At 37.0% G+C, this 23,660-nt stretch overlaps 1 protein-coding gene and 1 long non-coding RNA gene across 5 annotated transcripts in view; one reads left to right on the top strand and one right to left on the bottom strand.

Moving 5' to 3' along the window:
• bru3 (CUGBP Elav-like family member bruno 3) overlaps positions 1-23,660 on the bottom strand; it is a 975,444-nt gene that overhangs the window by 317,774 nt on the left and 634,010 nt on the right. The gene's annotated exons all lie outside the window — the stretch shown is intronic.
• Positions 1-23,660, top strand: part of LOC116429371 (uncharacterized) — a 97,312-nt gene that overhangs the window by 72,097 nt on the left and 1,555 nt on the right. Inside the window, exons 2-6 of the long non-coding RNA XR_012998249.1 lie at positions 20,312-20,487; positions 21,951-22,229; positions 22,366-22,618; positions 22,742-23,119; positions 23,237-23,478. This is a non-coding gene — a long non-coding RNA (uncharacterized LOC116429371). The remainder of the gene's footprint in view (positions 1-20,311; positions 20,488-21,950; positions 22,230-22,365; positions 22,619-22,741; positions 23,120-23,236; positions 23,479-23,660) is intronic.

Consider the following 23,660-nt stretch of genomic DNA (forward strand, 5'->3'; position numbering starts at 1 on the left):
CCAGCAACTTGAAGATTTTAAAAGTTGTAGATAATTCAGGTAAGCACATACTGGTGTAATTGTATCAATCAACGTCGACGTAAGCACTTACCAAATATTGTTTATAAAATTCAACGTGCATCAATTTGAGGCGTTCCGTAAACCTAGTCTCAATAGAAAATGCACATTAACATACAAATAAATGATACGATGAAAAAAAGGTCATAGATGTATCTTACCGTTTTTTATCGATTATTTTATCGAATATATTTAATGCCAAAATTGTACACTTGGTAACAAGTTTTAAATGGCTCTGCTCCGGAGTCCTCGAGTGCAAAGGATTAATAATTGCAGTCGGGAGGGAGGCTTTCCCGGCGACGAAGAAGCGAAAGCATTTTCTAGGGCAGGATTTCACGGATTCGCGTTAAGTTCTGGAAATGATCGAAACCAATGCCGTTTCACGGGGGAGAAAGCTCCGGAGGAATTCGGTGTTTGCGCGGGGCGTGAGGGTGGAATGCGCTTTCTCTTGTTGTCTCTCGTCTCCTCCGACTGCGCGTAAATTATGCAGAATGTATCTCCGCGGGGGTGGAAGGAGTCGACATTGTGGGTCGTCGGCGAAGTGTAAGCATCTGCGCGAGCAGGGAGTGCCTGGGCGGAGTCGAGGCCAGACGAGACGCGAAGTCGGCGGCACGCTCGTGCTCGACTTTTTGTACGCCCATTGCAACAGTTGGCCCCTTTAAGGCTCTACAAGAGCCGCATACTTGACTGCGGTCCTCCCTTTAACGCGTTTCATAAGCAATTACTCGGCTCACCGTTACTCATAGTCATGTAGAACGAAGAGACTCGTTGCGGCAGCAACAGGCCAGTTTCCTGTGCCATGCCCCTGTATTAAGAAGCGAGGAGTAAAGTTTTATTTGAATCTGGGATAAATATGAGGATTATTTCGGTGTATTTGTGAAAAGATAAATGTTGGATTTTTGATAAATAATAATACATATTAACACTACAACAACCAGACGGGTAAAAACTGAAACTGTTATCGTAATCGATTTTGAAAATACTAAACCTAAAGAGTGCAGCTAAATCTATTCAAAATTTCAAGACCATTGTACTGAGATAAAACAATCACTTTTATAATCTTCGCAATAAGATTCTAAAAGAAAGGCGCTGAAAATGTAGAATATATTTAAATAAACATATTTTATAAAAATCCATTCCCTTATCGAGGAACACTAGATAATATCATGAGCCACCGAATGAAATTATAATAACTAAATTATAATGTCAAGATAGCTAAACATCTATCACATTAGGTGTTATACTAATTTATAAAGTATTTATAACAAGTCATAAATATTTTACGTAGAATATATTATCTTCAATAGAGAAAATTATTACTGTAAATATTAAGAAATACTCGAAGTACCTAACAGTTTCAGATAAAATTACTATACTTCGCTTCAACTGATGAAAATGTAAATATTTCAATACTATATTATTTGAATTGTACACCAGTTAATATTTTAGACAATATTTGAAATATTTTCTCTCGAAACTTTTCCAGCTCTGACTGGATGCAAGCGGCGAGGTTTCCGTGTAAGTTATCGGGACTCTACTACAGTCCGTTTCTATTGTCCGTCGAATACGTAGGGATTCGTCAACGATATGAAATTCAATAAAGTTACGAAAACGGTGATTCCACTTTTCGAAGCCAGCGTTACAACAGTTTGCTCCTTTAAGGAGAGTCTACCGGAAGATACTACCTCGTTCGATCGGCAAGTTCTATAAGTGACTGTTCGACCTCCGGTTATCTCTTGCGATCGCCAATCTTTGAAGCTGTCTAGGTTAGAGAGCTACTGGTTGCCCGTGACACGGGAGACGTATAAGCGTCGCGTCGATGGAGTTTATGAACTCTTCTCGAGAAAACGAGCATCCTCGTGCTGAAACCGAGCATGGACATTAAATTCTAGCAGATTGATGTTCTATCTTGCCGTATACGGAGTGATCCAACGTGAACTGGAGATGTATTAAAAGCCAGCTTTAAAGTACAAAGGTAGAAAATTTTTTAACCGTATCATTTTATCGCGAGATCGTTACCTACGCTTTTTATAGTTAATATGGCTTTTTAAATTTAAAGGTACGTTGCTACTAAAGATTTCGAATAAAAGTGGACGTTATCTTATCGAGATTTATGAGTTTTAAACCGCAAGTAACTTATTATGTAGTTTGCAGTAATAAATTATATAGAAGGAGATATAGAAAGAATTTATTCTAAAAATTATATCTTCTAAACATTACTGTTTTTATAATAATTTTATAGAAAGTTCCGAACAATCGTAAACCTAATATTCCGACGATCAATAATTTTGTTGGATTTATAATTACCGAATCCAATCTTTGTATTTCATTACGGGAAACCATAAAACTCTTGGGAAATTAGACTAAAAACTAAATAAATTGGCAATAATATTCTCCTGCAACTTAACACTAAACACGAAATAACCAGTTTGAAATTTGATTTAAAATTCTGTGTTTCCATTCTTTCATTTAACTTTTTATCAATCCATGTATTATCCAATTAATCAATTTTTCAAGTTTTCTTTCCCTTTGTCCCTATTTCTACTTTATCGTCCGACGTTACTTGTATTTTATAACCAATTATTCCGGTTACTTTAAGAGTAGGTGTATACAAACCGCTACATTTATTGTTAATCCTAAAGTAATCTGTTCTCCCCAATTAGTTGCCGAATATAAATACAAGGTTATCAAAACTTCATTTCGTTCGCAATGCAAAAGCTATTTCGGCTCCTCTCTCTCAAACTATCGAACACATTCTTTTACACAAACAACATGTTAACACGGCAACTGTCGATAAACCAACAGTCGCGCCCACCTCCAGGATTGCCGGTTGTAAGTTGCATTACAAACTGTGCGAAAAACGTGGACGCTATAATTACGCGCCTACGTGTACGCCGTTCCGGGGAGTAATTACAGTGCGCGACGAAATCGCGAACAATTTTTCGCCCGTGTCGAGGGGCAGCGTAAAAACATAATTTGAAAGTCGGCAGTCGTGACAATTTGTGTTCTCGTCGCGAGATACGTTATTTCATCTCGTCACTCTTACGTGTCCGACGCCCTCCCTATTCGCTTCATTTGAGATGCACTGCCGCAAAACGTAGGACCAATGTGAATCCAATATCGGAAAACAATTTCTCTCGCGGAAGAATTTTAGCGCGGCTTTTCAAGCCGTCGGACCTTCAGTGGCTTTTTCTCCCAGCCACTCTTTCTTCCAACCTGCCCACCCTTCCTCTCCGCCCCCAGTTACTCCATCCTTTCCCTATTTTTCTGTTTCCGGCGTACTATTCCATTTTCTCGATACCACCTTTAAACCGCGCTCGTTTCTCCCCCGCGGAAGAGTGACCACGCTCTTTTGTCGTGACTCACGACTTCCCCCGTAATAACGATAAATGTTAATGTCGCGTTATCGTTCCGGTATCAACCTTTATGTCAATAACCACGTACTCGTTACCAAGATCCATTTAAACATTTTTTGTCTTTCTGCTGAAACGTCAGAAAATTATTTTGAACGACTATTGTTGTAACTTAAACCCTTCGTTCGGTGATGTAGTTGTTCATTAATGTGGTTGGCAATATGGATCTTTTATAGTCGGGCTTAATTTTTCATTGCGATTTCCGTATGAATTTGAAACAATTGCAAGATATTTATTATAGTTTTTAATTTAATATGTAAATGACATTTCAGTCAAATCTTCATATCAATTTGCAATGGAAAATTACAATTTGAAGTGGAATCATGAAGAAATGAAATTTTCGATAGGCTTTTAATGGTTTATATTGCCAGAAGAGGGCTGATTGACATTGGCTGCCATTTGCTACATGAAAAATTTAACGCTATGTTTATGGAGATTTTTTGTTTATTTGAAAAGTTATTCGATAATTGATATACTTATATAAGGAAAATTTAGTTGATTGGATAGAATAATGAGAAGAATGGAGGAATTTGATGGGTACCCTATATAAAGTACTATATGCTCAATTAAAAATTGCTTACTTCTTAATTTATAGTAATAAATATTTTTTTCGCAGTGTTTATACGTTTATACATTCGTCATAACAATTTGTTAATTAGCTGGAACGTTATAACATGTAAAGAATGTTATGTACAAAAAAATAAAATAAAATAACGGGTACTTCCATTTGAGATTTCGTTTCCAAGATTCCAAATTTAACATGTGCCATCGAGAGTTATTTGAATATTAATATGTGAAGTTAATTTTGAAACTGGTTTCTCCCAAAAACGGAGTTTCAAATGAAAATATTTTATTCAATATTTTTCACTTGTCACTTCCGGTTAGTTACATCACCTGTATTCAGTCGAGTTAGTTACGTGCACGTTTAATCTTGATTTTTTCCAAAAAATTTTCAGTGTAAAAATAAATTTTCGATGAGTTTCCTCTTTCGTGAGAAATAGCGCTCCATCCGTTTCAATTACAGAATATTTTATGTAACAAGATTACACTTTATTCTTGCTTCCATTTGTATGTTTTGGCGTGGAAAATATAGTTAGATGGCTAGAGATATATAGACATTTAGATGTCTGGATATTTCGATATTCGGATATTCGGATATTTGGATATTTGGATATTGATGGTATAATTGCTATAAATATTTCACTTATGATATCTGCATTATTTCATATTATGAAATTAATCTTCCATAATTGGATAGCAAAATTATATATTTCATTTTCTCAAACATTGTTTCGGAATACATGTATCACATTTCAGCAAGAACAACAATGTTTTTAATATATAATAAAAATATTTGGAACCGATGAACTCTCAAGAATCCATTCTTCTTCGTGTTTTGATGCATAGTTGTATTTCTTTCAGTTTAAAATCGGCTAGATAATAAGATAATAGCTATCAACATCATCTATTCACAATAACTACAGCCATATTTTATTAACTTTGACGAATTTGATTCTAGCTGTATATAGGAATTACGCCGTTCATCTATTATCAAATGTGCGAAGAATTCAAACAATTTCATTAAATTTGAATTCAGCATAATCCGTGCATCACACATAGGTACTGCCCTGTCACTTTCCATCCAACGTATTTGTACATCTGTATTGTCGAATCGAATAAATCGTACAATATTCAAGAATCGATTCACACTCGCGATTGCTATATAAAGAGAATCCAAACCCGATTTCCGCATATCCGATGTATAGACCTTAGTTAAATTATTTATACCGACCATCAAAAGGTAGTCATGCTTGATTCATAAATTAACATCACCTTGTGAACTTCCGACATTTCCTATTATTACGTTTCATTCAAATCCCTTACAGTACTATTTACGTGGTACACTTTCAAAAGGTCAAGACAAAGTTAAAGAGAGACTATGGAAGAAAAATGACATGTTTGATTATTTAACTCCTTCTGCGCGATTTCCTTGGCAATCGTACTAGTTACAATTATTTTAATTTATAAGAATGTAAAGAACTTTTCTGCTGATTGTGTGTATAGACATTCTTTAATACTAGATGCTTTAATATCAAATTTGCTAAACATAATTTAGTAAAAGTTAAAGTCAGTTTTGACTGATGCATCTGTACATATTTTAATTTTTTTCCTGGAAACTTTACTTTTTAAGATCCATGTCAATGAACACTTGCTTTTTTAGCAGCAATACAATGAAGTGTACAATAAACGTCTGTAAACTTAGTATTAAGGACAAAATGTCGACAATAGCGAAATAATCATTCATTTCCTGCTCTCTGCAAAGAATTACATTGGTTCCTATTAAATTGAGTATTTGAGTGCACGAATTAGCACCGTACGAAATTTTAATTATTGACGTAAGATTTAATTACGACCTTTCCAGCAGTAATTGATGAATTAATTATTGTAGAGTCTCGCGTGTTATTATGACAACAGGCTCCGAGTTTCACACTTTCACATTTTTATCACTGCCGATTATTAATTACTAGATCCGGCGCGCCGAAAAAATGGCGTCCGACGTGTTAATGCATTATATGCACGTTTGTCACCGATATTCGGAATCATCGATATAATGTTTCTTTGTTCCGTTTCATCGAATTTATGTAAATTGGCGGATTGCATGCTTTGTGATCATGTAGCATTTTAAATTCAAATGGAATTGATTTTGTGTCTATTGGACCGCGGTACAATTTAATAAGGTTTATGAAACGAAATGTTAATAAAAGGTTGCCCCGGCTATATATTTCTTTCGTTATAACCGAGCGATATATTATCACTTCGAAATGGAAACGTACAATTAGAATTTTTATAAAAGTGAGTTAAATGGTGCTCAACTGTTCCGCGAAGAATAAAGCAACAACGAGTATAGCAAGAATAATAACGTTTTAGACTAAACGCACGCGAGCGGTATGAAGCAAAATGTCACAGCGACGATTGTTTTGGAAGAATAGGGACTCTCTTATCTTTCTTTTTGTGGGACGAAAGAACTTTGTGTCTCTATTCTTTCCAAAACAATCGTCCCTGCAACATTTCCCAGTAAACCGTTCGTGTGCATTTGATCTTATCTTCATCATATCCAATTGTAAGAAAAATTGATGAAAAAAGAAATGGAACGAAAACAGAAAGAGAATCAGATAATAAACTGTATATTCGTGAAACCGCGGAGCGAGCGCATCTACAATATATTCTAATGGAAAACTGAAGCAAAACGAAGAAGAATTACACATTTTTAGTACCATATTGCGTTTTAAGATGACGTGTATACTCGTCAAACGCAGTTAACCCCTTGACGTATTATTCACTCTCTCTACTAAACTCGTATAACATTTTACTATCGGCAATTTGGAAGAAAAGCAGTGAAATTTTCCATTTTGCTTTAAGCAGAAATTTAATTTGAAAATAATACACTGATAGTAGGAAACTAGTTTTTTGCTTTGATCCGCGGTCAATGAAGAACATTGATTTTTATTAAATTAGTCTAGAAATCTTTATCGCGAGTCTCAATCGTCATTGTATGGCAAGGGGTTAACTGGTTAATTATCTCCCGAACGAAACACAGCTGGGGAAGTGAAAAAGAGAAACGACAACATGAGGATTGCCCAGAAAGTATCTATTTACAATGATTGCTAGAAAATCTGCGGCATGCTTTGCCCAAGCGCGAGAAGCTGCCCACGAAGTACAACTCGTTTATCACGTCCAGGAAACAAAATTAAATTGTAATTGCACTATGTATAACGGCGCAGTGTCGCCAAGGTAAGCGCCCTGCCGACGACAACTAATTACATTTAGGTGCTTCACTTTTACCATCACGCGGGAGTAATTGCCTTGGGTAGTCATAATGAAAAAGTATCGATTGCTCATTCCTGTGTTGTGCCTTTCTTACCTGCTCCGTTGGCAAGTTAATTGGATTTTTCATCGACATAACTCAATCTATGAATCTAAGTGTATTACGGCCGATCAATCAAGACGCGAAGTGAAATTCATGACCGTCACGAATCGTTTGCTGCGCGCAACAACGCGTAGGTTAACCCGACAGCGTATAAATTTGCGTTTACCCCGATCGTCAAGCGGCCGATAGAAATTTCAGACACTGTCAAATATACAGAATCGTGTGCGCGTTTACGTTTGTTGCATACAATATTCGTTCCGGTTCATTCGATTGTCAAATCATTTCAAACACATTAGCACTATCGCGTAATCCATGTTACGACGCATGAATATTACCGTGCTATCAATACGCCCTTGCCGGACAAATAGATTTCCATTACATTAAGATCATTTCTGTTTTATAGTCAGTTTTTCTCGAGATTCTTCTTTTAAATTCAGATATCGCATTTTAAGTGTTGTTCGTATTAAGTTATTGGTTAACTTTTCTAGAGAAAGTGCATGTGTCTCCAAAGTTAGGGTCGGGGTTATTCTATATGGAACAGTAAGTCGAAAATGTAGAACAGTATTTGTTGATACACATAGAATAATAATTAAGAATAATTACGTTAAGAACTTGTATCGTTACTTTCATATTTTCTGTTCTATAAAACATGTTATGTGTTTTTAGAACACAGTGAGAAAAGAAATAAGCATTCATGATAGTTTACCTACTTCCTATTATACTCGTTTATATTGGTAACCCTGTACGATTTCTATAATATATACACTTGCAAAAACCACTATACTTTTTTCTTAACCATTTTCTAGCCGAAAAAATTCACCGGAAACAACCTACTGTAAAATTTCAGTACTCACAACTACAAACAGAATTTGCCTTTCATCAATGCGAACCGAGTAATATTCATGTTCATTAACACTAAAACTACCGAGCAGTTGAATCGACTTTCCGAAATTCCTCTATAGAATCTCCAAGAGTGCATCTATTGGAGCTTTAATCGATTTACAATTCAGTTTGCGTGTTGCTAAGTCAATTCTCTTAATAATTTCTCAGAGAAACATTTGTGGTGTTTTTGATAATTGCAAAATGAAGAAATCAGGAATGGGCCATTGTGACTCGTTTGGTAGTTTCAGTGACGAATTCAGTTTCAAATGTTTACAGCGTGTCTAACTCGACATTATAAGTCAAGTGGTTAAACACAAATCTCCAAACATGCTCATAATGGTTGATCGTTGAACAGGATTCAACTCGATAACGATATTTCCCAAGGTCCGACTGGGGCAAGGAATAGCGTGCTACATTGCGGAAATCGTTAACCAGAGTATGTGCTATGGAAAAGTTCTGAAGCGTAACACGAGGCTTAACTCATGACTGCTTAAGGGGTTAGTAAGATATTTAGTTTACTAACATTTCAACGGTGTCGAGGGGCTCAGCGGAGGTTGGTGGGAGCAGACCATGGTCTAAGAGACTTAGGAGCTAGCGGTCACCCCTTGAGTGCATTCTCCTGTTCCAGGGTGTCTACCGACGCTTTAGGCTTTCAAGATCATTAATTTAAGGTTGCCGCTGGCACTGCACGCTACTGAATTCTCGATGCTTTTCGGGACGAAGACTTGGAAGAAAAGAATGCCCCGAAAAAGAGACAACGGGAAAAAGATTTTTAAAGTGTAAGTCCGAGTGTACTTTCTGCTCCTGCCTTCATCAAGCTGCGCCTTAATCAATTTGCTTGAGCGATAATCGTTTGCTGCTTGCGAAACTTCGAAATTCTGATTTCTTTTTCGTTTTGCAGTTCACGTTACAACACTGCAACAGGATTGTTTCAATAATTAGCATTAACCATGCCGGCACTTTTCCTACTGTAACTAGTCGAACAACTGGCTACAAAATAGAGATAAACAAATTAGAGGGTCAATTTTTTTAGTGGAAACAGAAACAAAAGAAAGGATGAAAATTGAAAAGTCAACTAATCGGACAATATAGGAATTGATATAAAATTAAATGAACGAAAGAAAACGCAGAACTTTAAATTCGGTCATTCGACCAGTTTCCGGTACGGTTAGTGTTCGACACCTTAGAAATACGGTCCAGGATGTACCAAAATGAAAGTGAAATTTTGCAGAAAATAGCAAGGAAGACAACTGTGAATTATACTTTTTGAGGAGAAAAAAAGTAAGATGCAATGGCGTAGACATGAAAATGTCTATCCTTTTTATTTTCTGTTCTAGTTGAGAATATTCCATACGAGTTTGATTGATTAAATTTCCTTTATTAGAGTGCACCATGCTATTATGTTCTCGCCGATAGAAATTGTCATCGTCTTTGCGGGATGTTCCTAATATAGTGCTCTAAGCGTGTATCTTACTATCTGTCACTGAAATTTCTCCCTTGGAATAAGAAAGCCCCCGGCACGAAATGAAATATGACCTTCAGTGGGAATAATAAATCGTACAGAAGCGTTTAATGTAGTCCGAGCGGAAATGAAAAAAGACGAACGCGGACAGGAAATCGTGTCCCGATGGTTCAAAGAGGATTCGAGAGGAGCAATGGAAAAAACGAATATCAACCGCAATGCGTCTCGGAAAGGAGAGGAGACAGGACAGCTGGACTGTTGGGATGGTCGAGTAGGCAAGTTATTTGCGGGATAATGCGAGATTGAACGTATAAGGACGGTAAGACGGAGAGCGCGGGACGATGGAGCCGGAGAGGTTATGGTCGGAGCAGTGACTGGGAAAGCAAGGGAATAGCGAATAGTAATCGGATAAGGAGGAAAGACTGATTTGCGGAAAGCATTTATATCCACTACTGCTGCGTGTGCACACGACGCGATACTTCGCTACTCGGATATAATTTCCTACATTTCATTGCCGAAATTACAGACACTATATTAAGTCCATACTTCAATCATTTCTGTATTCATCGTATTCGTAAAGCGCTGAAATAGAGTGAAACCTCAATTAGTGCTTGATTTTCGTATACTTTGCTTGCAATAGATTGCCAGTTCTTATGTAAGTTCATATGTTGTAATTTATAATTTTATAATGAAGAAAAATTGAGACAAAGCGAGACTTCATTTTCTGTAACTTAAAGACAATATGAAAAGGGACCTTTTCTTAAAAACTTTGTATAAGTTGTAAGCACATAAAAATCCATCATTTAGTCATTACCAATGTTGAACTCGTTGCACTCTATCACTCTTAACACATGCACCACTAAAATAGATTAATTCTGTTCCTTAATTTAGTTAATTATGTAGGCACGATTTTTCTTCTAATTACCTTCGAAAGATATCATTAACCCCTTGCAATAACGTCTCAGACTCGCGATGAGGATTTCAAATAGAATTTAACAAACATAAATATTATTCAATTTGTTTGAATGCGAAGTATTATTCCTCCGCTATCAATAATTATACCTTAAAGCACACGTTGACGTAAAATAAGACTGAAATTTTCTCTTACTTTCAATAAATTATTAATCACAAAGGAATTAGATCGATCCCAAGTTAGAAAGAAATCACAAGGCAAAGGGTTAATATTTCATTAGAAAGTGACGCGTATTCATAGCGAGAAAATTTCTCGAGTGCAAAGGGTTAAGTGAGAGTAGGCGTCGGTTTATAAGCATAATTATCGCGATCAGCGGGTATACGCTGATATAATAAGACTTGTTCGTTTCGCGACACCGCGGTACACTGGTAGTCCGAAGTGCTGTAAACGTAAATCAATCAATCGAGCGAATGGACCATTCTCTGCATCCCACCTTTGGTAATACCACCCTTCCGACTCCGGCCATTCATCGAGATATACTCTGGCATTCATGATATTCCGCACGATTGCGGGAGATTGAAGTGACTCGAAGATGGAAGAGCCACCATCTCTTCACCACTTCCCCTTACTAACACCATCTCGGCTCAGCCAACCTCGCTACTTCCGAGGAAGCCGATGGCGCCGGCACGGAATTAGCATCTCCATTAGACGTGGGGGCATAATACGATATTACCGGAGGTATACGGACACAGAAAGGAAGTGAGACCATAGTTCTCCATAGGCATTGCGACAATAGTTCCCCATAGGGACCGACTTTGCTTTCTGAACCTTCCGCTACTCTCTTTTGGAAAAGAAGAAAGACTATACCTCTAAGAAAAGGACATTCGGAGTTTCGAGTCGAACAAACAGAACACCATTATTCTCAGTTCTGATTACTATATAGTTCAGAAGGTTCCTAATTAATTATTATTTGTAGTATATTAACCTTTTTCATGTAAATGTGACACATAAAAATAGAACTCGTAACTATTTCTGAAAGCAACAGCATTTTGCGTGACGTTATATATCTTGCGTTTACGTTTAAATATAATCAGTGTTTATTCAACGTGCGCGAGTGTAGTTTTCCTGCATACAGTATGCCACAGAAATTAACACACTCCTGAAGTGAGTGACGCAAAAGCGGAAATTCAGAAATATTAACTGGACCGTTGTCAGCCGAAAATTTATACATACAGCTTTGTCTAACGTAGAAAGAATATATAAAGTACTCGAAGTGTAATGTTTCTTAGAATATTTATTACGGAAACCGGTTTTCGACGTTAATTCTATTTTCGCAACTCTGCTCTTGAAGATTTGAATTTCCATAAAGATCCGCAGTCTAGTTATGATACGCCTTGAATTCTTGAAGCTTGCATACGTCACGAAACAGCATATTAAATGTAAAACTATAGAACTGTTGAGCCGTCACGGCTTAATAGAGTCGACACATGCAGAGACTTAAGCTCTTTACAGCACGGGGCGAAAAACGGCTCTTATTGTTTAGTATTTTAACGGCACATCGCGGCAATACTCATTGGCCTTTTGAAATCAAATTCCAAAACTTTCCTTTCACCCGCATGTGGCAGCCAGCGACGGGTTGTAAATGCATATTTCTGAAGGTGCGACCAAATGATATCCTAAGGACACTCGGTTCCTGGAGTTTGCCTGGAAGAAATTTGTATCCAAGCTAAAAACGTAGTCTCTGCATGTCTTAGGTAATAAGACAATTCGTTTCGAAAGCCCCTGATTGGGACTTGTCAATTTTGAAGATAACCAATCAGGGTGTTTTCTTAAATTTCGGAGCTGACGATCTGACTCGCAGATCGCCAGCGAGACAGACAACTCAAAACTTTCGAACGATTCACATCATAAAAGCGCGTCTTAGTGTTCAGACATAATTGTACACACAAAAAATACAGTCCACTAACGAAGAAGCAATCGGTCTCATTTAATCAGCTCCAAGTAAGGACGCTGCTGTGAACACCCAACAAGAACAATAAGTAGAAAGTGATTAATAAATTCAGAGAATGTGCTTCATAGCACGGGTAGCCCATTTGTAATGGCACCTTACTACTGTCAGTTGAACAAATAGAGGATTATTGGGTCGCAGAACGATGACCCATCCGGTTGAACTTCCATTAAAGAAATGCGACGATAAAACTCTGCTGTTCTTGAAAATATCCATTTCTCCCGCGTCGTCGCTCTTACAGAAGTCTACACAGTGCAAAGAGAAGCAGTCCTTGAAAATGTTTGGGGAGCAACGTTCCCATCATGTAAAATGACTTACTAACGACTGCGGTATAATCGCTACGGTACGATCCTCGTCCGAGTTGTGTGTCCGTGGCTCGGTGCGCGACCCGCGGCATAAAGTGGTTACGATGCACTTGCACCGTGAACCGTTTATGATCGGAATTAATGGCGGTTGCGATAACACTCAAAAGAAATCGTACCTTCGAAACTTCGTAATGCGCCGATTCAACTTCTTGAGGACACCGGTCGAATTCTGACTCGCTGTTACTTCGATGGTTATCGCGATCCCGTTTTGCTAGTCAAAAACAACGTTGCGGTTACCGTGTGGGGTAACAGTAACAGAGCTTTCACGGATATTAGTGAATATCCGTGGGAATGCTTCATCTAAGCGAGGAAAGGTGTTTTAAATAATTAACCCTTTGCCCTATGATTTATTTCTTAACTATAATCGGTGCAACTACTTTATCATTAATAATTTGTTAGCAAAAGAAAGAATTCTGATGTTTATTCTATGTCTATGCGTACTGTAATAAAACACGATTGATAATAGAAGAGTAATATTTAATTTGTACTTAAAAAAAATAAATAACACTTAGATTTCTCAAATTCAGTTTAAAATCTTTATCAGTCTGATTCGATATTGTAAGTGAAGAAGTTAAATAATGATATTCGAAATAGAGAAACATTTTATTATTATTAATATATGGACAGTTTTACACTTTTCTCGATTTTGATTTAAGAAGTTTCAACAGATTCGAAGTAACAAGAAAGTTTGGTGACAATTTAGGAATTAAGTTTTTCTTATTCCTGTGAGTAAATTAAGTAATAAACTTGGTAATAAATTGTAGATATTTATTAATATAACGTGCTCAGTAAATAGGTATTAATTAATCTGAAAAATGATTAATTTAAAGGTATTGTGTATAATTCTAAAGCGGCCTTTGTTCCTCCTTATCATTGTGGTTATTGGTTCTCCGCGATTATAGAAGACCATTCAAGCATCGATAAAGAGGTTAACTGTGCTGTTCGGAAACTGCATTAACGAGAAAGTCGCTGACACAACCCGGCCAGCAATCTTGAGCCGGCATTGACGCCATCGACGCAGAAACTGCATGAAAACTTGAAAATAATTTCGCTAATGCCATGCCGAAGGAACCGGAAACCGTCGAGTCGTGGAGAGAAGAAAGAGAGTCTTCAAGGTCTGTCCTCCTCCCATTCCTGTATCCCTTTCTCTTCTGAACAGTTCGCTTGCCGCGCGAGTTTGGAATACCAAGTTGACTGCAAAGTTTTTAACTAAGTTTGTCGGTTCCCAGCACCCATGCCGATTGCCTTCCTTCCCTTTTATGTCGATTCTTTTGAGGATGGCCCTTCGTGTACTTTCTCCCATGAAATTTACCCGAATAACGAGCCAAACCCGAGGTTAATTCGAAAACGAACCGTTTGAACCGCTCGTTTGCCACGGACAAGTTTTTATTGTGCCGTTAGCAGTATGGGAAACAATGGATCCACTACGAAAATTGTTTCGAAATTCGTAAGAAAATCAGTGATCACAGTTTCTTTTTCCCGCGCACCTGTTTTTTCGTCTTTCGTGCGAAGTTCAAACTAATTTGGCAAATTAATCTCTGCAGTCACGTCGATAATATTAAACAAACTTTCGTTTGAAAATGCATATTGTAATAAAATTATGCATATAACCTTATTCCGTGACATGAATAAATGAATTGGTGTATAGAAAGGTACCTATGTTACATTTCATACATTTTTAATTTTGTATCGCAGTGGTTTAAAACGAATTATATTCTAGTAAATATAAATGTGATGTAATTGTCACTTGGTAGATGTATCGTAATGCAATAATTTAATAACAGCTGTCTAACTTAACGATGAAAATTGACTTAAAGGTACAAGAATCAAAATGTAAGGATATTTTACAGTTTTGTCCCTAAAAATTAGCGACAGGAATTAAAAAATTCTCAGGTGAAAGATATTTAAATTTCTTGTCAGAATATAAAATGTTCATTTGTGCAGTTCACAGATTGCAAATTTATACAGATATTTTTTCGAATCCTCAAAATTCAGTATAAATAATAATAAAGTAGTTTAAAATGTTTAATGATATTTCCATATTCTTTGGAGTTTAATAGAATTAACGAAGCAACGAAATATACGTTCAATTCCAATTTACATAAATTATAAGGATAAGCATCATAAAGTCTTACACGTTGGGAATCACTGTTTCACGTTTAATGCCAGAGACATGAGAACTTATAGTTGAACTTTCAAAGGTATTTCGCAGATTGCCGGACATAAACAATTTCCCTTAGTATTCGGACTTTCCGTGAAAAATCTTACAACTTTTCCAGTCCAGTTTGTACGCTCTAGGTTAAAGTGATTTCTGTTCTTGAAAGTTCGCTTCTCACGTAGCCTTACTCGATCGTGGCCAGGTGCAGTAACGAACGGCCGATGGATTTACTGCGGGATGAAATAAAAATTTCGTAATTAAGTCATCGACCGGGATCATTTCGACGATCAATTATCGTCAACGACAATTGACCTGTTTTCGGTTTACACTCTTTAAACGACCAACTAGGAACTTTCCTCGTGCCGGCATTCGCGACAGGCAGTAAGAAGAAAATTAAGGGCGCCGCTTGTCGGGAAAGGGGGTGCGAAAGTACATTTTATCGAAGTACCCTTTGAAGTCGAAGCGAACGAAGAAAAATGAAAATAATTAAGAGCGCAGAAAGCTTTTCGGTAGATTACCTTTTTCTCACTGTGCCGTTTACATTATTATTGTTACAGTTTCTTTATATTCCTTTGCACAATTATATTTTTCACGCTGTGTTCACAATTTTAATGAAACAAGATCTTTTGTTCGGGAAATGACGAAACATATGATTGAATTATATTATACGAAAAGTACATATTCAACTTGCAAGAATTATGTAGTACTACAAAAGAGAAATAGTTAGTTTCAATTTAACACTTGTATGTATGTAGATGTAACAGCGTTGAAAATGTGGGGTATATAGATATTGCAATTACATGCTACAATGCACCATCGCGAATTAACTTCACGGTGAATTTAGTATAGTATACGCCTCCAGAAGTAATCTGCGTATTCAATACAATTTATACCTGTTGCGTAGGAATCTGCCGTTAAATGTATGTACCTTCTGCAACATTATATTCCCGAAATGAGAGGGAAGGATATTATTAAATTAAATTGATGATTACACACAGTTTATGAACCGAATAATAATAATAATAAACCCTTAATATCATGCTGGTTACGAGGAAGGATCCTACTGGAAATTTTACAGTAAACATTTTGAGTACTGACAAAATTGTTTTTTAGCTTCGAAATTAGTTTTGTGTATCTTATCCCTAAATGAACATCGTTTTCGAGGTAGAAATATACTGATTTTCTTAATTTTGCAAATAATGTACATAGAACTAGAATAAGCTCTAGTTACTGTTTTGATTAAGACACTCTTATAAATCAAATAGATTTTGAAATTGACATACTTTCAAATGTAATTTAAATTAAGAGTACCAACAGATTTGTTGAGAACGTTTATATTTAGCATTGATGTTATTTGAATAGTTTCATGGATTTTAATAAATTTAATTTGGACACAATAATTCTCCGTTAAGGTTTATTTGGTTCAGGAACAAACTTTTCATTTTAAACGTACTTTTAATTATAGTAATATAATTTAGTAGCAATGCTTCATGTATTACAGAAATCATTCTATATGAAGAAATAAATTCAATATATAGAATAAAATTCGTTTCGTTAGTTATGTCGAAAGTAAAATTTTATCTAAGAAAATCTCGGGCTATCTATTCCACTCATCTTTTCTTGTGCTACGGTTTCAGAAACACTATACATTACAATCAAGTCATAAACATGTTACTATCCTTAATATTCACTTACAATTCACTTCAATTTAAAAGACCTTACTACAAAAATTTTCTGAACAGTGCACGGAGACTAACCTTAGAAAAACTAAGAAGTTATTATTTGTACCCACCATGAAAAACAGCTATTCAGTCTCATGTTCATATTAAAGAGCAATCCTCTTTACTTGACTAGTATATTATTTTTCAGACAAAGTAATGGAAGTTAATGTTCATTTACGCAGGTAATTTTTCTTAACACATCTTAACGATTTTATATTCTTCAGCTGAATACCGGTAACGCAAACCTACGTCATTTTATATGTTTTTAGAAGAATTTCGATAACGCAATTCCACGTCATTCTACCAGTTTTAGAACAATGATCGGTCACTTAATCTTACATTATTACAAAATTTTTGATTTATTAGATTTCATTTGGAATAGTAGATCCAAGGAACAGAAACAAGCTTTGGGAAATTATATGCAGTTGCGAATCCATTCACTCCTGCAGGTGAGTTTAATCTGTGTCACCTGTTAGTTCGATGTACCAAAAGCAGTCGTTATGTAGGTCGCCAAGTAGTATCAATCTAGGTCCGTTCCTCCGCCGTCGACGTCTAAAGCTAACAAAATCACTGTACCTTAACAAGCGCATGCATTCGGTCGGCGAGTCTTAAAGTCTGGACATCGGCATCGATGTAATCCTTAAATGAAACACGGCGCAAGGACTTTTCAGCGATTTCGATCAAGGCGAGCTCAGCCAGGGCAAACCGCCACTGAGGTCAATGCAGAGAGGGCTGCCGAGATCAATTTGCACACCGTTGCGCGTGACAGTAGCGCCAGCGAGCCAATTCACGCGGGTATAGTAATTAAACTGCGGTTTAGCGTGACCGGAGCACCTGCAGTTACCAAATTGCAAGTTATGTCGCGTGTCACTCAACAGTGCCCAGCCTCTAGCGTTCCATATGTATCCCAGGTAGCGTTTAAAACGTCGAGTTCGGAAAATGATCTGAATTTCAACTATGTTCCGGGGGAAAAAAGGTCCCCTCGCATAGCGCTGCAAATACGGTCCTGATAATTAAAACTTGCCGGACGGTTAATTATTCGGGAACGTTGTTGCTCGACTAAATTTATTTAGCGGAAACGATTATCGAACTCGCGGTATACAAAGGTATGAAACTTTGAAAAGCCTGGACAAATGGCGCAAACAGGATCCCTGAAATTTGTTCATAATTTCCATCATTTGGAAGGACTTATCTTACAAAGAGTGTAATTTAAAATTATACTTACACTCGTGTACACTATGTTATATCTGAATTTATTATTCAAACTATTTTCTGTCTGTATGATATAAGAAAATGGAAAATGGTATAGCAGAACTTAAAAATAAAGTGCACACTCCTCAAATGCAGGCCAAATGCACTTAAATATAATCTCACGAAAAACTGAAGCAAACCGAAGAAAAATTACACGTTTATCCGAAAAAGAATAATTTATCGTTGAAAAAATTAGTACCACTTTGACTCTTTAAGACGGTGTGTATTCGTCGAACCCAGTTAACTGGTTAAAGCCATGAAGACATTATAACAACACGTAATAAACGTTGCATTGATAACGAAGGAAACGCTAACACTAACCTAAACAACAGCGTACACAGCAACACATCTGTGCCAGTTACAAACTAATCATATCTCCTCTCCAACACGGTAAATTACATTTTTAAAAAGACGGATGAAATTCGATTCTACCTAATTCGCGGGGCCGACCAGTAAAGATAATATCTTATTTCCAATCTAAATAAATCCATCGCGATAACCCCACGGGGGTTCGAACGATCGATCTTTAATTCGTTAGATATAAAGCGCGATGAAAGTAAGCCCCTTAGCCTTCTTTTCCCACTTTCCGCAAAATTCCATTAGGTTCGCCGTCCTTTTCCACGCGCCGCCGGTAGACGATCGGCTGTTTCTCTTGTTCCACGGTGATGCTCGGAGCTCCAGCAACGCCGACGTCGACGGTGACGGCGGCGGCACCTTCGCCCGTCACGGCATGGCGCTGCGCGGCGCGACGCGACGCGTGGATTTGCGGTCGCCACGACAATTGATTTACACGCAAACACGTACTCGGCAGCTTCAACACGGGCGATAATGCGTGCATACGTATATATGGTCAGGCTCGTGTAGACCCGACAGAGACCCGTCCGTAGCAATCTATCTCCGCATTTCCACCCGGGAATCACCCTCTTCGCCGATCGTATACAATCCGTAATTGTTGTTCCACCCCGTTGCTTTAGCCGAAGATTACAATGCGATCTTTCAGGGAATTGGGATTCCCCGGTTCGCCTCCTGTTCTCGGTATCGGCCGCGCCGACCAATGAGAATCGAATCCGTCGCCTGTCGTTGTCGCGATCGGAATCCGATTGGACACCGCCGAGGAGAGAACAGAAATAATAGATGCGACTAACGCGATTCGATTTGCGAGCGAACCCAACTCGATGCTTCTAATATCCGTGATCCGACGAGATCAATGTTATTCTGTAATTATTTTCTGGATTTTCTGGACGGCTTTCATTGGTGCTCGCTGGACCGACTGAACGCCGACCGGAGTCCGCGGCAACGTTACCAACCGTTCAATAGAGTTTAATTAACTTTGAGATCGTTTCTTTCTTGGGGATCAATTGTTTTCGGAGCGATAGTTAGGAGATGGTATTCTTATGTCGAAATATATGTCGTTTACGTACATAGTTCGGTGGATTCAAATGGAAAGTGTTCCATTTCTTAGAGAAGTTGTTTCAGATGAACGTGTAGTTCTTTGTTTTGCTCTGATTTTTCATTAAAATATACCTTAGGTGCATTCGTCCTGCGTTTAACGAGTACGCACTTTATTTTTTGATTTTATTGTGAGAGATTTTTCAAATTAAATGCCACAGTCAACAGGTTAACTTAATTTTGTCCCACAGTGAAACAAAGAAAGTTTCGACAGTCTAAGGGTTACGAAAAATTAGGCAGAACGCCAATGTATTATCGCCAAGTGAATTTTAATAAAAAGGTGTATCACGGACGGGAATAAATAGGAAAAAGAGTGGAAGCGAGAAGCGCCACGGCGTTGGCATTGCGGTCATCATACCTTGCCATCTTCATAGCGGGCTATTTCTAGGCGCAATCGATTAATCGAACAAGACTTAAGTATGGGTCTGGCCGCACCTGGTGCTCGTCCATCACCGGGAACGCAACGTACATTTATGTACGTACATAGGCCGGCCTTGCGAGTAGAAAACTTTCCCTCTTTCAACAGCGCCAGCGTTCGTTAATAATCGATTATGAAAGATGACGGTTTCCCCGTATCGACTCGGTTCTGCCGGCGGAACTTATTGTTTTAAAGAAACTTTAAATTTATCGTGAAGTTCTTGCTTGCTCGCTCGCTTGCTTGCGGGTGCAGCCGTGTCGGAATTAATCCCTCATTCATCATCTAGGATGCAAGGCGTAAAGCATACTCAGGCCTGAGCGGAGGAAAACTGAAGCGAACCAACGAACCGGGATGGAAAAGGGCAAGCGCGAGGCGCTTACGGGACGACAGGGACGAAGGAGAGAGAGGGCACGCTTGCTATCCGAGCGCTAAGCCGTGATTAGTTGTTGCGGCTGCGAAAAGGTAATCCGTTTTTTTTTTATATTCTTATTACTTCGAACTAAGCTCGTGCTTTTACTAAATGTGAGCATTATTTTCCGCGGCGCGTCGGTCGGCGTGGATACCAATTTCGCGGGAACTTGTTGCCAATTCTCGGTAGTTTAGTTTATGATGACCGCATTATTATTTGTTAACATATTGCACGCTGGTTAAATGTCAGCCCTATGTGGTACTTGGCTATGAAGAATGAGCAATTTAAGAAAATATTAAAAACTTCATATACTTTCGTAAAATAAAAGGAAATATGTCATTTTTGTTTCTTGAAGCGAAACGAATGTAGAAAGAAATAAACGATGGTAAGTACAGATCAATGCGTAAGACATGCATACATACAGAAAAAAGTCCCGTATTATTACGGGACCGGCGTGCAATGTGTTAAGATTATAGAAATTAAAAGTAGGGATTAACTTGTAGACGAATAGTGGTGTATGAGTGGATGTGGAAGCTTACAATGCTATGTGTAACTGCCACGCTGGAATGAAAATTAATATTTTATTAATGTTAAAAAGGATTTACTATTTTTATTTGACATATTTATTCAAAGTACTATGAAATATTACATTATAATATAAAATTACCAGTTTCTGTGTACCATTCATTTTTAAATAAAAATATTTGTATAATTTGAGTGCATTTATTAGAATGTATTTATTGCTACTTAAGGTAGTTGAAATTTGTATTAACTGTATTAAATGTTCAACATTTTCAATAATAGTTGAAATGTATAATTTAAAAAAAGTATTATAAATAGAAAAGAAGAAATTGTTGATAAATGAGTTAATAATTAGTGATTGTGCTGTTTCAGAAATGACCTTAATAATTTTCTTAGAAATAATAATCCTAAAAGAATGATTGATTATGTTATTCAATGTTACTACTGGTTCTTTAATGTAATTAATGTAATCTTTAATGTAACGTCGAAAAGTTTATTGAGGAACCTTTAGCAATTGTTTATTATGTCTTCAAGGTGACATAGAAACTATGGTCAAATAATATTATTTTAACCGAGTTAGATAATTCACAAACAAGCTGTTGTACAACATCGAATCAATTTACTCACAGAAATTCATATAGTTGCCAAAATGTCAATATTGAATTTGTCCTGTCCGAGGCTATCAATAACTAAACATACCTTGCTCGTTGATTCTGTACATAAAACACTTACTGCATACTACCGTTAAACGAAAACTATCACTAAAGTAAAAAATGAAGTAAAATTATAGCTCTAATTAAATAAGGGAACGTAAATGTTTTTAAAATTACTTGTTCATTCATAGCCATGTGCATATAATTTTCAATAACAAATTTTGTTACCGTTTAAATGTATTATTGCTTCCCTAAACGATGTTGATAATTAACAAACGACTGTACTCTTCTTCCCTTTCAGTTGATTTGTTAAAACTGTGTTAAAGTTGTTTTAAAACTAGGTTAATAGTCTCCGGGATGTTACTGTATTCGAAGAGTACTTGGAACAGACGTTCACTGATCTGACCTTTTCAACTAAACGAGACGTTAAGTCCAAGGTGTATCCTTATTGTTACAAACTTTCGTGTTTCTGCTGACCATCTGCGCTTACTGCTTCGTCCTTAACGGCGACTGACGTAGCATAAAGCTACGACACAGCATGCGCTGTCAGTGATTTCAACGAGTGTTCGTTGCTCTGATTCAAATCTCTTACAATGTGCCTATCCCGTGAAGCTTTGCGTGTATGTACATATATGTATGCAACATAATTAATGTTGTTTGCAAAGTCTTATGAAAAACTATCTTTTAAATCATGAATATGAAACAATATTTAACGTTATTTGAATCGATACTAATTCTGGAATGTATCTTTTTCAGCGTTATTATTTTGTTATTTAAAGACACGCAGATAGAAGATATTAAAGGATACAAATATCAATTCTATTACATTACACGTTACATATGTTATAAAATTTACATCTTAACTTACCTGTTGAGGTATACGTTGCCAATTAATTATATTAAATGTAATTGATTAATGAAAGTAGGTATATCTTCAAGAAGTGATCAATAAAGATCCTAATTATCTATAATGTCGCTAAAAACGAATACCTATCATGAATTAAAAAAGGTAATATACATTTTCTGACGTACTTGTTAACCAATTACGTAATTGCGTCCGACGAGTATACACGTCATCTTAAAACTAAAAATGTCGCTAATTCTTCCAACAATCAATTATTCATTTTTTCAGGTAAACATGTAATTCTTCTTCGGTTTGCTTCAGTTTTTCGTCAGAATATATTACAAGTGCATAAGAGATTTTCGAAACTAAATTCAACATGGGAAAACTATTTAATGAAAACTGAGAATTACCAATTAATTTCACTGATTGAAAAAGAGACTTCACTCATTTCATTTTGTATAAAGATCCATAGTGTTCAACGATAACTGCGAGTAATCTCGTAGAAATTTAAGAGAATCTAAATTCGACAGTGCGAAATGCGAGGACATAAACATTATTTTCCGAAGCAGCGTAGCAGAACAAACAATTTTTCGCTGGATGCCGGTTTTGCTACGAAAAGCAGCCGTTAGTAAACGCGCGTTTTGCGCGTTCGAGTAGTAAATCAGAGTAAGTGGGTGAGAAGGACCTCGAACAAGGGATAGGTATCGAGGGTTATCGTCACTATATCACTGACGGGTCGTTCGTAAGATATCTAAGCTGCTCTCGCACGAAACTTTATTGCAGGGTGAGCCAATTATAGGTCCGTGGTCGGCGAGCACAATATATCGAGTACTTTCAAGCAAGTGGATTCGACGATATACTCGATTCGAGAATGTATCGAGCCACTTAAACCATTTAACCAGAGCGATAGAGAGAAAATACAAGCATCGTCGACGCTCGCGCCCTTTGAAGTTTAACCTATCCTCGAAAATGTTGAATAACGTCAAACATTTTCGCGTTCCCGAATAATTTCCATTGAAAACCCCGTAAGTTTACGTTCCGAGAGTAACAAATATTCGGTTAAGAGGATCTCTTATTCGACAAGTGGGGCAGAGTGCAAGCATAACACGTTTCTATTGCAGCATGCGGATAATTTAATAAACGATGTTTCGTGCACCTTCTATCTTCAAATAAATATCAACGGACATAACGATCTTCTTTTACAATA

The sequence above is a fragment of the Nomia melanderi genome, chromosome 3, assembly GCF_051020985.1.
Source record: "Nomia melanderi isolate GNS246 chromosome 3, iyNomMela1, whole genome shotgun sequence".
NCBI lineage: Eukaryota > Metazoa > Arthropoda > Insecta > Hymenoptera > Halictidae > Nomia > Nomia melanderi.